This window comes from Piliocolobus tephrosceles, unplaced genomic scaffold (assembly GCF_002776525.5).
Source record: "Piliocolobus tephrosceles isolate RC106 unplaced genomic scaffold, ASM277652v3 unscaffolded_43754, whole genome shotgun sequence".
Taxonomy (NCBI): domain Eukaryota; kingdom Metazoa; phylum Chordata; class Mammalia; order Primates; family Cercopithecidae; genus Piliocolobus; species Piliocolobus tephrosceles.
Genome location: NW_022328481.1, coordinates 1 through 4,512, shown reverse-complemented (window position 1 = coordinate 4,512; position 4,512 = coordinate 1). Strand labels below are relative to the sequence as shown.

The window sequence follows — 4,512 nt, the reverse complement described above, 5'->3', positions numbered from 1 at the left end:
TGCTGGGATTACAACCGTGAGCCACCACGCTTGGCCTCAAGGTCTATTGTTGACTCGCCCATTATGGTTCTCAAATGCTACTATCCATCCTCTAGTCGGAAACTAGGGCTCTAAGATCTGTAACTTGTGGCCAGGAGCGGTGGCTCTTGCCCATAATTCCAGTAGTTTGGGAGGCCAAGGCAGGTAGATCACGAGGTCAGACTGAGACCATCCTGCCTAACACGGTGAAACCCCCCCGTCTCTACTAAAAACACACACAAAAAAATTAGCCGGAGTGGTGGCGGGCACCTGTAGTCCCAGCTACTTGGGCGGCTGAGGCAGGAAAATGGCATGAACCCGGGAGGCGGAGCTTGCAGTGAGCTGAGATCACACCACTGCACTCCAGCCTGGGTGACAGAGACTCTGTCAAAAAACAAACAAACAACAAAAAACTGTAACATGTGATGGTCTAGAGTCCAAATTTGTCCAACCCACCTTATTTTGATGTTTTGTTTCAGGCTTTTAGCAGCCTGAAGCCATAGTTTTTAGTTTGTTTCTAATAATAAACAAAAAAGAGGGATGAGGAAGGGCCTTTACTGGTCCAACCAGACACAAAGAACCCATGACTATATTCTCTCCTTGGACACCCCTGAACAATACTCAAAGGTTCTAGAACGATGAGGGTTCTTCCTCAATCTCACCTAAAAGGGCATCTGGAATGCTGATGCTCCACCCTCAAATCTCACATTGGGTCCCTACCCATGGACTAAGCCAGGGTTCTGGAACACTGGTGGTCCATCCATCTAGGCTCTGGAATGGCAACAGCCTGTTCACTGCTTCATAGGCTGGGTTCTAAAATATTGCCAGTTGGCCTCCACATTTTTTAGTTTTTGAGACGGAGTCTCGCTCTGTCACCAGGGCTGGATTGGTGCAATAGCATGATCTCAACTCACTGCAACCTCCGCCCCCTGGTTTCAAGCTATTCTCCTGCCTCAGCCTCCCAAGTAGCTGGGATTATAGGCACACGCCACCACGTCCAGCTGATTTTCATATTTTTAGTACAGACGGGGTTTCACGATGTTGGCCAGGCTGGTCTTGAACTCCTGACCTCAAGTGATCTACCCACCCCGGCCCCCCACAGTGCTGGGATTATAGCCGTGAGCCACTGTGCCCAGCCAACCTGCACATTTTTAACCTTCTTGTTCTAGAACATGGTTCTTCAAACTTGAATGTGCTTGAGAATCCTCTTGGCATTTTACTAAAAAGTGGGTTCTGATCAAGTAGACGGGAGCAACAGCCTGAGATTCTCCATCTTTTCCTTTAAGGGTGGGAGGAGGGGAAACAGTCCTATTCGACCTGCCTTCTCGTCTGCTGCCCGTGCAGATTCTACATTTCTACAAGCTCTTGGGGAACTCTGAGAGTGCTGTACCATGGACCACTCACTTGGATACAATACAGGACTTGAGGCCAGGTACGTTGGCTCCCACCTGTACTCTCTTTGAAAGGCTGAGGTTGCCGCATCACTTCAGGTCAGGAGTTCGAGACGAGCCTGGCCAACGTGGTGAAACCCCCGTTTCTACTAAAAATACAAAAGTTAGCCGGATATAGTGGTGGGCCCCTGTAATCCCAGCTACTTGGGAGCCTGAGGCAGGAGAATCGCTTGAACCGGGGAGGTTGAGGTTGCATGAGTCAAGACTGAACCACTGCACTCCAGCCTGGGCAACAGAGTGAGACTCTGTCTCCAAAAAAAAAAAAAAAAAACCACAGGATTTGAGCTGGGTGTGGTGGCATGCACCTGTAATGCCAGCTACTTGAGACTGGGGCAGGAGGATCCTTTAAGCTCAGAAGTTCAAGGCCAGCCTGGGTAATGTAAGGAACACAGAGCCAGGCACAGTGGCTCTTGCCTATAATCCCGTCACTTTGGGAGGCTGAGGCAGGAGGATCGCTTGAGCCAGGGAGTTGGAGGCTGCAGTGAGCTATGATCACACCACTGCACTCCAGCCTAGGTGACAGAGCGAAATCCTGTCTTTAGCTAAAAAACAAAAGAGGCCAGGCGTGGTGGCTCAAGCCTGTAATCCCAGCACTTTCGGAGGCCGAGACGGGTGGATCACGAGGTCAGGAGATCGAGACCATCCTGGTCTACACGGTGAAACCTCGTCTCTACTAAAAATACAAAAAACTAGCCGGGTGAGATGGCGGGCGCCTGTGGTCCCAGCTACTCGGGAGGCTGAGGCAGGAGATGGCGTAGACCCAGGAGGCGGAGCTTGTAGTGAGCCGAGATCGCGCCACTGCACTCCAGCCTGGGCGACAGAGCGAGACTCCGTCTCAAAAAAAAAAAACAAAAGAAACCCCCCAATGATAAGTATGTGTTGTCTGAAGTCATTAAATTTCAGGGTGGGATACTTTGCTGTGTGAGGACACAGAACATATGCCAGCCTCAGGCCCCCCACTGCCCAGGGCTCTAGGAAAGTCCTGTTCCTGACCCTCTGCCCCTGCCACCACTGCCACCCACCCTAGCGCCGCAGGACAGAGGCACTCCAGCCTGCCGGTAAAGTGTTTGCCGTTGGGTTTTCGTTTGGCTGGTTGTGTGTACACAGTGTATACAAGTTGAGTTGTACAGAAGCCCAAGAAAGAGCAAGAGACAAAGGGTGGTGGGAGCAGGGGCGGGGTGGAGGGGGCGAGAACAGGGAGGAGGGGAAAGGAGACCGATAAAAAATAGAACCACATCCAGACAACAATGGGGGGGGCAGCGGGTGGGGGCCAGACACAGACAAATCGCCGTAGAAAAGGAGTGGGGGGGCAGAGAGAGGGGACCCTTCTCCCCTCTCCACCTCCCCAGCCCCCTGCCCCAGGTATGTACAATAAATAAGATTAAAAATAATTAACAAGATGCGTTTTCCCCTCCCACCCGACGCCAAATGCCCTGGGGAGGGAATGGCCTTTAGCAAAGATCTCGGCCTGCAGGGGGACTTGGGGGGAAGGGGTCCCCCAGCTCTCTGAAGCCACCCCACCCCCGCCAGTCATACATAGACTTTTCCTATACATTATGTACAAGGTGGAGGGGGCGGGGGCTGTGGCTGTGGAGGAGGGGTCGGGGCAAGGGGAGAGGGAAACCGTTACTAAATAGACATTTATACATATATATAAATAATTTCTCTGTACACCGAACAGTGGGAGGAATGGGGAGGGAGTGGAGGGGGCTCGGGAGAGGGGGGGAGTCGGACTCTGAACCCTGCCCTGGAGGGGGCAGCATAGACACACCCTGACCCGTGACCCCCTTTCCCCGACGATGGAGCCCAGGGGTTAGCTCCTGAGGACACGGTTCTGTCCCAATTCTTGGTTCATGGAGGAGGCGCCCCCATCACAGGCTGGGGCGGGGTCACCCACAGCGGCTGTGGGCCTGTGCTTGGGCCAGCAGGTCACTGAAGGAATCAAAGAGCTGTTCCAGCCACGGCTGGTTCCGCATGCACTGCTGGACCACCTCCTCCTGGCCCAGGTCCTCGGCGCCGCCCTCGATGGCCAGGGTCTGCAGAGGTCAAACACGGCACTGGGAAGGGTGGCACAGCGGCCTCTGGGGAGGGAAGGGGCTGGGACCTGGGGTGTCAGATGTCAGTGTCCCAGGGAGACCAGGGCTGGGGGCTGCATCCTTAAGTCCAAGAGAGAAGGACCTGAACTCTTGGGTCTGCGGCAGGATGGGGATAGGCTTGGACCCTCGGATCCTGAGAGGTCAGAAGGGTTGGAATCCCAGGGCGATGGGTGCTGTGGGTGGGGCTCACCTGGTCCCGGCAGCGCAGGAAGGTGTGGTATTTATAGTGGTGGAGTGAATGGTAGAGCGTATAGTATCCCGACTTTTCCAGCTCGACCTTGAACTCCTGGGTAGGAGTAGAGATGCCTCAGCCCCTCCGGCCCGGCGCTGGGCAGCCCCTCTCCTCCCTCCGCACACACCGCCACACTCCCCACTCCCAGCCCTGGCCCCAGGGCCCACCTGGGCTCTGACCACGCTCCTCTTGAGCTTGCTGAGCGTCTTGCGGTTGTATGGTTCCCCGGCCGGCCGCAGCCGCACAGCCCCCTCTTCCGGGGAACCCTCCTCACTCTGCTCCACTTGCAGCTGTGGGAACGTGTGCAGGGCATCCTGCGGGAAGCCAATGGGTCAGCTGGATGCCGCCCTGGACCCACATACCCCAAACTCAACAGCCAGGTCTCAGATCCGTGCCTCAGTTTCCCCTAGGTTGCAGATCAGCAGAGACAACTGGAGTCTTGGTCTCCTCAAAGGACAGAGGAGGCGGGGCCTGACTAGTGACACTTACACTGTGCTTTCTGGCCTGGCTCAGATTCTCAGTGTCATCCTAAATTCTACCCCAGAACTCTCAGGTTCATCCTAACCATCTATCCCAGAATTCCCAAAACCATCCTAACTATCTATCCCAGAATTCCCAGCCCCATCCTAACCATCTACCTGAGAATTCCTAGCCTCATCCTAACCACCTATCCCAGAATTCCCAAAACCATCCTAACCACCTATCCCAGAATTCC

The 4,512-nt window shown here is 54.5% G+C and overlaps 1 long non-coding RNA gene across 1 annotated transcript; it reads right to left on the bottom strand.

The window, feature by feature from the left end:
* Nucleotides 1-2,528: 2,528 nt before the first annotated feature.
* Nucleotides 2,529-4,152, bottom strand: LOC113224124. Its single transcript, XR_003309040.2, has 3 exons — nucleotides 3,965-4,152; nucleotides 3,756-3,851; nucleotides 2,529-3,505 (listed from the first exon to the last, which is right to left on the bottom strand). It is a non-coding gene; the product is annotated as an uncharacterized LOC113224124 (long non-coding RNA).
* Between the last annotated feature and the right edge of the window lie 360 nt (nucleotides 4,153-4,512).